At 42.6% G+C, this 12,591-nt stretch overlaps 1 pseudogene; it reads left to right on the top strand.

The window, feature by feature from the left end:
- The first annotated feature begins 4,936 nt into the window (after positions 1-4,936).
- Positions 4,937-11,228, top strand: LOC146586287 (acetylserotonin O-methyltransferase-like; annotated as a pseudogene).
- The last annotated feature ends 1,363 nt before the right edge of the window (positions 11,229-12,591 follow it).

The following is a 12,591-nucleotide window of genomic DNA, read 5'->3' as shown; positions in this document are numbered from 1 at the left end:
CTGTTTCCTTCTCCTCTCTTTACACATCTGGAGGAAACATTGTAGTTGTTACTGTGAAGGTATAAGCAATAGGTTATACAACATAACCACTCAGAACAGCAGGCAACAGCACTTAGTGACCTAGACTGTTGCTCAACACTAAAGTCTGCTGAAACTCACTCAGATGCATTTTCAGACCCAGAAGGTCTCTCTGTCCCAGTCCAATAGATGTGGCTGCTGCTGTTCCCATTTACAAGTTTAGCCAGCAGCAGGGCTTGGCACATATTCCAGAGATGCGTGCACGCACACACACACACACACAGGATTAAAATTCATAGAGCTATACAAACACACCGAGATCTTCCCAGACTTATGGCCCTTACGACCTCCATCCCCTTCTCCACTTGCTGGCATTTAGACCTTGCAGCACTCACATGGAGAATAGAGAGTGAGATTACATAGGAAAGAATAGTCAGAAATATAACTTAATAAGAAGGTAAGCTAGACTGCAGTGATCAGACGCAGGGTTCAGTAGATGGATATGCTAACTGGCAACCTGCTTATACAAAACTACCACCTTTTATCCCCCTTCTGTCTGTTTTTCTGCAGCTGATACCCCCCTACMACCTATACTTGTCTCTCTCTTTCTTCATCCCAGTCTTGCCCAAATAAGCAACGCCTTCCCGGTGACTTTTGCTCTATTTGTGCCACATCTGTGGCACATCTAGCACCACTCCTCAGTTCCCCAAGCCTTTCACAGCACCCTAACAGGGATCCCCACTGCCAGACCTGCTGGCCTACAAGGTCCTGCTCCCCCTGCCCCAGTGCCCTCTCCAGCGTCCGTGGGGGTAGCCTGCCTCATGTCCACAGCACTTGCACCCCTGGTGTCCCTCATGCTTGGACCTAGAATGACAGTGGAAGAGTGAGCATAGAAAAGGGTCAATATCTGTGAACGTGTGTATAACAATATTAAAATTATTGTTATTATTATTCAGACTTTTTTCTGTTAAAGAAGCCTTTCTTTTGCTGTGATAATTAGGTCTGGACTAATAACAATTCTTTGATTCAGCCCTTTAAGATTTTGTTAGACTAATGGTGTATTTTTGGCTCTGCATAGATGTTCTACATTTGCCCATAACAGTGATGCCTGGTGGCTCAATAAAAACGATATTGCCTTTGCTAGTGAGGAGCCACAGGCTTGATGCTAACTTTGCTTTCAGTTATCTTTGCAGGGCTCCAGTTCTGGCCTATCAGGCTTGTTATCAGTACGTTCTGAGAAACTGCAGTTTGAACCAGACCTTGATGCCAGATGTCTGTTGCTATCTRCCATCCCACACTTAAATCTGCCATCATAACAAAGGCCTTGAAAATATGGGCACAGGTTGAAAGCAGATGTCCCAGGATCATAAAGAAGTTACTGATAGTCACCGCTGAAGAAGTATAGCCTTGAGCACTGCAAAAAGACTGCTTTAAATATAACAAACAAAAGAAGCAGCAGCTGCGCAAGAGAAAATAGYGGAGAAGCAAAATAAGGGACTTCTGCCTAGAAAATTAACATTCCTGGGGCTGAGCTGTTATGTAACCCAGGTTACAAAGGCTAYAAACCATCTGGAAACATCTAACAAAAAGACAAATTGAGGGGAGACGAGTGGGAAATTGTCATCCCGGGCACTGTGGGGAGCACGCCCCCTGCACTCCCTGCTGGCTCCTGGTTCTCCCAGCTTCCCTCGCCTGCTCCCTGCCTGGCCACCCAAGGGATTTAGGGGTGGTCAGCCACTCGTCGGGGACTACGCATCACTGTATGAGCATGCGTGCACGTATTTTCCCTCACAAACTCTGTGCATTTCTCCTGCCTAGTATTCTAGCCCCTCAATAAAGCCTTGTTGCACATCAACTCAGTTCTGGGCAGGAACAACATTTTAATGAAATTGCCAATAGGGTTTATAATGGTTTTCAGAAAGTCGAGGTACATCTGAAGACCTGAACATGCTAATACTTTATATCTTCCAAAAAAGTGCTGCATCTATGTTCTGATTTGCTGAAAGTGGTTTGATTGCTAACAGGATRAAACACGTTGCTTAAAATAAAGACTATTTGTGTTACAAATTAAAGCTATCAGACCTTCAGGAGCTGACAAAAGCAGATAAAACTCAATATTTTTTTCCAACAATTTAGAGTAGTTTTGGAGAGTGATTTAAGCTTCATATAGTTAGAAAGATACATATTTAGCCTTCATCCTTTGCCATCTCTTGTAGCTTTAAAACAGGCTTGACTTTTTGAAATGGAATTCAATCTTTGATCAGCAAATGTTTGGTCTAATAAATGAAGCAATGCCAGTAGACCACAYTGCTGATTTCTTCTTTCAATATTTACAGTGCAAAAGGAAGATTGCAGTCTAAGGTTATAATATGAATGTCAAGGATGCCAAAGTGTGACATTTCTTAGATAACTCTTAGTGTGAGATGAGAGTTTAGCTCTTAAAGCTTATTGAAAAACTATCCCCCCTCCAAAAAAAAAAATAAAACAAATGAATTTTAAAACATTGAATTTTTGAAATGCTGATAGAATTTCATTTTTATCTGGAGACTAAATAGTCTAATACTACTATGCAAACTTTTCTTTCAGGCCCTTAGTTGCCAGAAATACAAATATTTGAATATCTGTACAGCTATCTGCCTATTTCACTTCTGTTGTATAATTCTCAGTGACTAGTTTCAGTATTAACCTGACTCACAATTTATCTCCACTTTTGTTTGTTCATGGCTTACATTTAATTCTTGTCCTACTGTATCAGTTAATTACCTTATTCTACTYTCCAGTTGGTTTCCAGGTCTCTTTCAACTAGGAGTAACTAGGAGCATACATATTTATTTTCCACTGGTGGTGGATTACTGAGGGTCTGGATGAGGAACTTGTAAACCTTTTTTATTCCCTCTCCCCTCAGCTAGTCCAGCATTTAAGAAGTTGGAGCCTGTATATCAGTTTTTTTCTCCTGAATGCATGGCATCAGGACCATAGGGTAGAGAGAGGGGAGAAACTTTCTGAAAATGCAGGAAACATACCTAATCCTTGAAGATGTTTAGGGTCCAGAACAGTATGTAACAATACAAGGCAGTGTGTGACCTGTCTGTGTTTGAAGATGATGATCCCAGTMTACAGAGACTTCTTGTAACAGGGTCCGAGCTGAAGGGGAGTGGGAAAGCTGTGAGCCAAAGCTCCTGAGTTTCCTCCAGGAGCTTGTGCATGCCATCCTAGTGTGTGCTGCTGCCTCTCTGTGGCTCTTCTCACTTGTAGACCTTTCAGCCAGTGACTTCATTCAGATCTCCTTGCCTCCGTGCCCACTAGGCGACTCAGCAAGCATATTTTCAACAGGAACTAGGGCTTCTCTTGAAATAGCAATGATAGGCCCTCGAATACCAGTTTTGTGAGTATTTTGCATGTGCATACCRTTGTAGTAAAACAATTCTGATAATATACAAGTCATTGCAACAATGAATCAATCTTGGTGAAACCTTTAACCCCACATCTATCCATTCTCTGCATTCATGGGTCTTTATTTCTGTAGTCTCAGCTATTCTACAGCTCTGAAACAGAGCTGAATGCATTACTAGGTTTTACTCATGAAACATTAGTTATCAGGAAGTCTCATCCTAAGTGTTGCTGAACCACCCTTCCCCACAACAACATTTTCAAATGCCCCTGAGGTACAAGCACAGGATGGTACCAGAGGCCACAAGGGTATAAACTCAAATATCAATCAATTACTACTAGATTTTAAAATCTGCTGAATTAGACTTACYTTATCATATACATAAAACTAAGTAATATCTAGGAAATAAAGACTTAATAGAAATGTTGTGCTGGGACAACAAGATGAAGCATAAATATTTAAAGACACACCTAGCTAAATTATATAAGATGTAAAATCGTAGTAGCTGTTCTGAAGCATATGTTAATCAGGTTATATTGCTCAAGTTTTGCATCTTTGATTACTTAATCACTGAAGTATGGAGAAAAGTCACRACTGAAAAAATGCTGTTTTGTCCTCACAAGTTCAGCATTGTATCCTCTGAGTCATTATCTGATTTAAAGTTATTACTTGAAAGGTCACTAAGCAATGTAAAAGCATTGAAAGCATCTTTTATTGATTGAAAAGGTCTGTCCTCACTGATATGTGCATCTGCCAGCACACAGAAATTGACAGGAAGATGACAGACATTTACAAACCTGAGTAACAAATAATAGGGCAGAAAGGTCTAAGGAAAGGAATACAGAGTTTTAAGTTTCTGATGAAATGCCAGTCAGGTATGGTCTCCATGATATATGGAAAGGCACCTGGAAAATATGTGAAAGAAAAAAAAAARTAGATTYAATTCCTAGTAGACTTCATGTGAGTGAATGTTGTCAGAGCAAATCAGTCATTGCAATACGGCAGCACAGTGAACAGATTCTSTTACCTCTTCCTAAGAATGACTGCTTCTGGACTTACATATGCGTATATATCATWACGAGTCCCAGGGTTACCTAGACCATCGCATGCCACAGCAAATTTCAGCTCCCCACTGGCTACTCCTCTGAATTTCCTTTTCCCTTCCTGGGGTAGAGCTTGCAAGCCAATGTGGGAAGCACACCCAGGTTGCCTAAAGTCTGGACGTAGCAGGACACTGCTACATGTGCGTGTACATAAAAAWGGAAAAAGCAACAAACTGGTGTATAAAAATTATCTGGATTTTAAAATCTGCTGAATTAGACTTACCTTATCATATACATAAAACTCAGTAATATCTAGGAAATSAAGACTTAATAGAAATGTTTGCTCATATAGAAAAAACTAGTATCCAGGCAGAAATCCTTCTGTGTCTTGACTATTCCGGTGACTTGATGGGCCTAATTATGGTGGGGTATGTTCTTCTCCTCCAGCTCCTTGTATGGACTCTGTTCTCAGATTCAYCCCGCCATGGCTCTTCTTCACTCCATAATAGTTATGTTGATCCTCCTTCTTGCACAGGTAAGGTCTGAGGCCTTGGACATGTGATCCAGAACCCATGGCTCAACATGTCTCTGGGTTGYAGGTGRCTCAAAGCAACCGCTGTGCGTATGTCTCTAATTCATGGGGAGGGAGAGGTGACTTGCATTAGCGTGCTCTGAGAGGAGACAGGCTGGTTCAGGAGTGTGCCCTGACCATTCTCAGCTGAGCTCATACTCCCTCCTCCTTAGCCTCCACAAAAGGTGCAACTTCTAYGTGAAGAAGCGTGTTGCCAAATTGTCCTCATTCCTCTGGTGTCAGAGGCCRTTGGACTGGCTGAYAYATGCAAGGATYTCTAGCTGAAGGATCTTTTTTCAGTGTCACARTTCCAGCCCCTCTGAGCAAAGCTGCTTTTGAAAAAGTCCCGAAAAAGGCTGTGCAAAAAAAAGGCTGTGCTTTGGTTTATGCACTCTGAGTTTGGGTTCTGGATGCTGTTTTGCASTGATTTCTTATTTGCTTGTCGCAAGCTTTCAGTTGTTTCTGAAATAGTAGGGTGAGTAGTTAACCACTGAASTGATGATACCACTTTAGTCTGCACTGCTTCTTGAGCCCTGTACTTGAGGACGAAAGCTCCGAAGAAACAGCAATGAACCTAGCAGAAGTTCAAGTTCAAGAAGTTCAAGAAGTTCAAACCCACTGAATCCAATGTATTTTGTAACTGATGTGTTTCTCAGAAGCAATAGGATAAAGCRGATCAACTGGTGTGCTCTGAGCCTGGTGGAAAGAAGCTTATTTAAATTAAGAGGAGGAGAGGATCTGTGCTTCAGTACAGGAGGAAGATGGGCTCCACAGAAGACCCTGACTACCCTCAAATCATATTCCAATGCATGAATAGATTTTTAGTCTCAAAGGTAAGAAATATAAATCGATACTGGATAGACGTCTAAGACTGAAATGTTCAAGGCCRTGTTTTTGCTAGCATACCACCCAAACAGCAAATTTTTTCATGTGTTCATATAGAACAATTCTTTCTCCCACCTCCCTAATCATACTTGAAGCTGATAACATATGTTTATTATATCACTTCAAATGGAAGAAACATGGTCTGGAACATGATCTCTTTTCCAGACTGCATCTAATAATGGCAGAGAGGCAGTGTTAATTTCCTTAATGTTTGCTGATGCTGTTTGCACGTGTGTTTGTGTGTGTGTGTGTGTGTGTGTGTGTGTGTGTGTGTACATAAAATTCTTCTATGCAAATTCAGTTTTCATACTTTTCCTTTACAATTTATGATGCTTTCAAAATTCATATTCATCTCATATTTCTGAGAAATAATCTCAACAGTGTTCTTTCAAAAGGGGAAAGGAATCTCTGTGGATGTTACCAAATCATTGTAGACATACGCAGTTGTTTAGAGCTTGTGCATGGGTCAGTGTTTAGGAGAGTTTGTATGAATACTCAAATATGCTATTATTTATGAACTTCAGTGTGTACAGTCAAAGAAGGATATTTTCACTGTGTACACTGAGATTATATCTGTTTGCCAGAAGGTTGCTGGCTTGTTTCTGGAGTTGGTACTCACACTCTTCTTTCATTCGAAAAACTGCTTCTGCTGACCCGAAGAAGGCATTGATTTTGACTGAGAGAAACTGCTGCCTCAGAGAGGCTGCTCTAGCCAGGGATTTCAGTTACAGAAACTAGACTAGTCATGCATGTAAGGGTTATCCAAGGAGGGCTGACAGACTTCCTACTGCCTCTTCATAGTCGAATCACAGACTTACAGAATGGTTGAGGTTGGAAGGGACCTCTGGAGATCATCTAGTCCAACCCCTCTGCTCAAGCAGAGTCACCTAGACAGGATTATTTCTAGGCGGGTTTTGAATATCTCACATCACTGCAAAACACAAAACACTCCCCAGCATCTAACAAGAAATATCTGCTCTCTCCAACACAACAGCATTAGAAATGCAATAGGCCTTGGCACTTTCTCCTGATTCACTTCCACTCACTGACACCTTTCTTGACATCCAGGTTTTGTTTACTGCCTGCGAGTTGGGAGTGTTTGATCTACTGCTGGAGTCAGGAGAGCCCCTGTCTTCARATGCCATTGCTGCACGCTTGGGTASCAGCCCCAGCGGGACAGAAAGACTTCTGGATGCTTGCGTGGGACTGAAGCTGTTGGCAGTAGAGGTGACAAGAGGAGGAGGTAATAATGGCAGAAGAAGGGGAAGAAGCCAAAAGACTGAAAGGTCTGATGGTTTTGAAAGCAAAGCAAGGTGTGTGTGTGGAGAGAGGAGCTCCAGGATTAGGCCAGTGACTGTAGGTGGCAAAAAGAGACAATTGCTTGGGAACAGCAGCCTTTCTTTGGCTGAAAAAAAAAAAAACTTTATAGCCATAAACTTCTATTTTTTGCAATAGCCTTAGGTGACCCCATACAAAGATATTTACTATCTCTACATAGCTTGCCCCAAGAATACTCTGATGTGTAAGCACGATTTGAAACTTCAAAACCAAACCCCAAAGTAGATGTGGAATGTCATGATTTCAAAATTTGTTTTGATTTTGTTTATTTTTTTTCCCATACTCCAAAWCATTTATTTAAGTTGCTGGTCAGAACCGAGAGTGAGGCAAACTTGAGCTGGCCCTTGAGACTTCCAGTCCAAGTAGGCAGGAAGGAATCTGCATCTATCAGACAGCTGATCAGGACTAGCCAGAGACTTGACAGTTTCATGTCCTGCTCTGGCTTGTGTTCTCTCGAGCTGTTTCAAGGCTTACAGCAGCTGCCCGGCAGTGGCAAGGAGAACAGCATGAGCCTTTGCATCTATTTATATGTCTTCCCTGGGCTTGTCCCAAGGCAAGTAGGGGCATGGGTAGCCCTGCAGGATCTGGATGTGCTCTCCACATCACGCTGCTGCCCTAGCGTGAGCTGARGYCTCAGGTCCTTTACGCTACCAGAGTGGGTGATGCCACTGGGGCTGCACTGGAGGAAGCAGGAGGGATTTCCACAGTGTGTGCTTTGAATGTTGGTCTGTCTGCAGAAAGGGCTGTCCTAGTTCACTGAGAGGGGGTAAGTGTGGGGAGCATGATGTTTTCTGGGGACTTGAGTATCCCACTTACCCACCTTTCCATTCAGACAGAGAAGACTTCATCATTGCAGTAGCTTTTACAGGAGGAGGCTGTCAGGAGAATAAAGACTATCGAGTAATGATAAMGATATTTCTGCTGTGAAGAGAAGGTGTGAAGATGGGGCTGGAGGCTCACTTTCTCACTTTCCCAGCCTGCGCAGCTAATGAGCCTGACCACTGACACATGCAGATTCCAGTTTCACCCCTTCACTCCAGAGAAGTTTCTGTAAAAAATGAGACATTCTTTTTCCATACTGAGAATTCTTTCACTGTAGCACATTCATCTCATATTTCTGAGAAATAATTAATTAACATAGCACTGGAAATTTTATACTTGTTAATGCAGATAAAGATTTTATTCTGAAACAGGACTCAGAACAATTGCATTTGATAATGTGAGAGTCCCACTCATCTGAAATATCTTGCAGCATCAAGAATATCCATTTTTTGGACACTCTGATGTTTTGATTAGAAATAGATAAATGTGTATGCAACCTTCTGAAAAACATATCACAAGATGTCTTTGGCACATTCACAATGGTCATTGAAGGAAAAATCCTTTGGAAGCCTAAAAAGTGCCATGCATTGTTGGAATTCACTAGTCTTAATTCTCTATTCAAATGAAGGAATGCATTGCAGTACCTGTCTGGAACTGTACATTTTAAGGTGGGTTTTATACGCAAAGAGGATTTGTTGCATGGCAGTAGAATCAGAGATTAGTGTTTGAATTAATACTCTTGATAAGAGTTGTACACTGAGAATCACCAAGGACATTATAAGCTACATTTTCACGTGCTGTCTCTGTTTGCAATACTAGATCAGAAGCAGAAATGCTGAAATTCATGGCTGGCCAGAACTCAGTATGGAGTATATGTGGTAGAGATGTTCTTGCTGCATTTGACCTTTCCCCTTTCAGGCATATTTATGACCTAGGAGGTGAATCTAGATCTATTAGATCTTTTACAAAGTTTGAAAGGAAAAATAGCAGGATGTATCCAAGAATCTTGTCAGCAATAAATAGAGCTTTCTACTTTTTGGGTTGGGTTGGAAAGGAAAATATAGTAGTGAGAATATTAGAAAGCTGCATATTTTTCTCTAGAACATCTTGTAAGTCTAAGCAGAAGCTCATTTGCCTGTTTATTTGGCAGGGTTTGATATTCTTCTCCTTCCTTGCTTGGTACATCCCTCTGGTGCCAGCATCTCTCCCTCTTCCACTTCAGTSATGTTAGGTAGGGAGACTGTCTGTAGCCTCTCACCCCAAAGGACCTCGCTGTTCCAGCACTGCTGAACGCTGCCAGGGCTCATGGSARCTGAGAGTCTCCATCACGGACTCCATCCACTCCCTTCCCACTGCGTGGTTTAGCGGCTTTTCTTACCATTTCCTCTCTTCCAGCTGCCAGAGCAGCTCTAGCTGAGGAGGTGTGTAAGAGCTGCCAAGGCCAGGGCCTTAGCCCACAGGCCTGGCTGCCACGAGCCCAGGGGCTTCTTGCAGAGCAGACGGAGTCYGTGGCCACGCTTGTCCYTCTTCCTCCSCTTCCATGACAGCTGAGGGACAAACGTGCGAACGAGGTGCCGTGAGGCCGAATGCRCCACTGCCTGCGTCACCGCACAGGCATGTTGATGAGCGGGGTGGTTTTGTGTCAGCACTGACCACCTCTGCTCTCTCCAAAGGAGGTGGAGGGGCTTTGGCGCAGGAGTGTGTTTCTGTGTACCCAAACTCCACGGTCACAATTTACGACCTGCCAAAAGTCGTGCAAGTGGCCAAAGAGTGGTTTGTTCCCTCRGAGGAGCATCGGATCACTTTCCACGAAGGTAAGTGCCGGCTGCTGCGGGGAGGGTGCTGGTGTGTGCTGGAGGAGCGTATGGCTGCAGGATGGTGGATGCAAGCGAGCKCCCTGGGTGGTGGAGGCCACGTAAGCCTGCTCGCTCACCTGGCAGAGGCTGGGAGTTTGTGGCTGTCAGTGCATTTGTACGACCTTGCCTTGTGAAGCATCTGGTTGGAAAGGCAACAGTGCAGAAGGCTAGCAGTTTTCCCAGCCTTTTCCCTCAAGAGGCTTTTTCCTAAAATATTTTATTTAACATTTAGAACTTGTGACAATGAAATGAAAATACTTGATTAACTTAGCTTTCTAAGTTTCTAGATTTTGTATAATATATATACTCTTGCTTTACAGAAGACTTTTTAAACACTGAATTCCCGAAACTGATCTCTATATGCTCACAAAGATACCGCATGACTTGGATGATGATAAACACAGGCAGTTCCTGGCAAAAGTCCCCTAGGTTTCCAACACCGGTAAGCATGACCTCTTGAAGAGCCRGGAGAGTTTCATCTGTCAGTTAGGTGAAATTGATAGTCTTGATGGACAATTTCACCAGTAGGATTTCAGTGTAGATGTTTTTTGTTTTAGCCCATCACTTTCCTAAGTAAGTGGTGTGCAGTTGAGCTGGATGGGGCCCAGTTCTACTTCTTCCAATTCCTTGCCTTTCAAACTTTGTAAAAGAAGATCTAGTGACACTCACCTCCCAGGTCATAAATATGCCTGAAAGGGGAAAGTCAAATGAAGCAAGAACATCTCTACCACATATACTCCATATTGAGTTCTGKCCAGCCAYGAATTTCAGCATTTCTTCSTCYGATCTAGTATTCCAATTCTAGGCCCCTCTGGAATACAAATCTCCTCTTTCAAGATATTTAGGGGTAAGAATTGCAGATTTTGGGCAGTGTTTAGGTACTCAGGCAGATAGGTCATAGTAGAAATCCAGTTAAGCACCACAATGAACCTTTGGGGCTTGCTCATTATTGTTTTCTATGACGTTAAAATCTCACTTAACCTTAAACTGCTTCATACTGAAACCAAAGGTTAGGACCCTGCCTAATAACTCAGGTGAAAATACCTTATCTTCTCACATCTCAACATGTCTTATATCTCCTTACGGAACCACGTGGTGGAGTGCTGCTGATTGAATCACTTCTGAATGAAAATAAAAGTGGATCTATATTTAGCCATCTGTATTCTACGCATATACCGGTACAGACTGAAGGGAAAGAGCGAACACCAGCAGAGTACAGCAGTCTCCTGTAGGCAGCTGACTTCATATAGATTCAAGTCAAGAGAAATGGAATCTTCTAGGATGCTATTTTAGAAGGGAAATAAATTCTATCTTCCTCTATCTTGTTAGTGCATAAGTGGGAAAAGTGACAAACTTTTTGTAGGCAACAGTCATCAGCTTAGCTCTAGCTAAGGCATTGAACCCCACTACAAGAATCTCTTCTTCTCCTYCTCCTCCTTCTCCTCCTTCTTCTCCTTCTTCTCCTCCTCTTTCTCCTTCTCCTTCTCCTTGCCCCCCACCTCCTCCTCCTCCTCCTCCTTCTCTTCTCCTYCTCCTTCTCCCTCTTCTCCTTCTTAGTTCTTTCTTAGTTTAGCACGGTCTCTGACAAATAAAAACTTTTATTGGTTTCCTGCAAAACAGGAACAATCATGGCACTGAGCTCTGAAGCATACATTCATATTCCCTGGGGACGAATGTACCCTGAATAGACTGAGTTCTAACTCATTGTGGTTTGTCACTTTTGAACTTGTAATGCTGTCTCAGAGGGTAGGAATGAGGAAGGCAGTCAGTGCTAGTTGAAGTGGGAAAGAAAAAACTGAGCAAGCAAAACATTTCCCCTTCCTCTGCCACAGTCTGTGACACACATTCATGCAGGGTATACAACAGGATTCACAAAAGGATTGGACACTCACAGGGCAGCAATGTGATTTATTATTGGAGAAATAACTATACTTCTTCCAATTCTTTATTAGGATTTAGGCCCTGAATTTCTGGATGTGAACAGTCTATAAATACCAGATTTTAGAGGGAAACTTGTTCCTGAAAACAGTTTCCCTGTAACCAGCCAGAAATTAGATAGAGAGACAAGATGGTCTTTGGGTTGTGAGTCATTTCATCCATGGCAAATATGCTTTCTGCAAAAGGAAAGAGTCCCTTGTATGATGAGATGGACTTAGAGGGGCACACAAGACCAGCCTGGCTTTTGTTTTGGCAGACATGGAGTATGGTAGTTTTGGTGGTAAGTAAGTGACCGATTCATAGTCAAGTCGATGTTTGAGGACAGATCCACAGAGAAGTTAAGTCACCAAAAAGGCTCAGAGGAAGCTGGTATGAAAAATAGTGTTATATTTCCTTTGGATTTCAGATTTACTTGTGAAAAAGAGAATTTTATAGCCCAGCCTAATGACTGCTGAGAGCACAACAATGTGTCTACAGTAGTGACTCCCTTGAGAGCCCAGGGAGGAGCAGCTGAGGTGGAGTAAAGGAGTGGAGGATCCAGTCATGCAGCAGGTATCTTCTTGCTGTCTGCCTCCTGCTATTTCTTTAAATCAGTTGRTGAAATGCAGCTTGCTATTGGAGGTCTGCTCAGAAGACTGGAGCAGGAACTGTATGGAGAAGGTAGTAGGAAGTGAGGCTCTGAACATGTGGCTCAAGMCACATGTAGTTGCAGCTGCAGCAACTTTTGTA

The sequence above is a fragment of the Rhea americana genome, unplaced genomic scaffold, assembly GCF_003343005.1.
Source record: "Rhea americana isolate MKP2758 unplaced genomic scaffold, rheAme1 scaffold_7, whole genome shotgun sequence".
Taxonomy (NCBI): domain Eukaryota; kingdom Metazoa; phylum Chordata; class Aves; order Rheiformes; family Rheidae; genus Rhea; species Rhea americana.
This window is presented reverse-complemented; position numbering and strand designations above follow the sequence as displayed.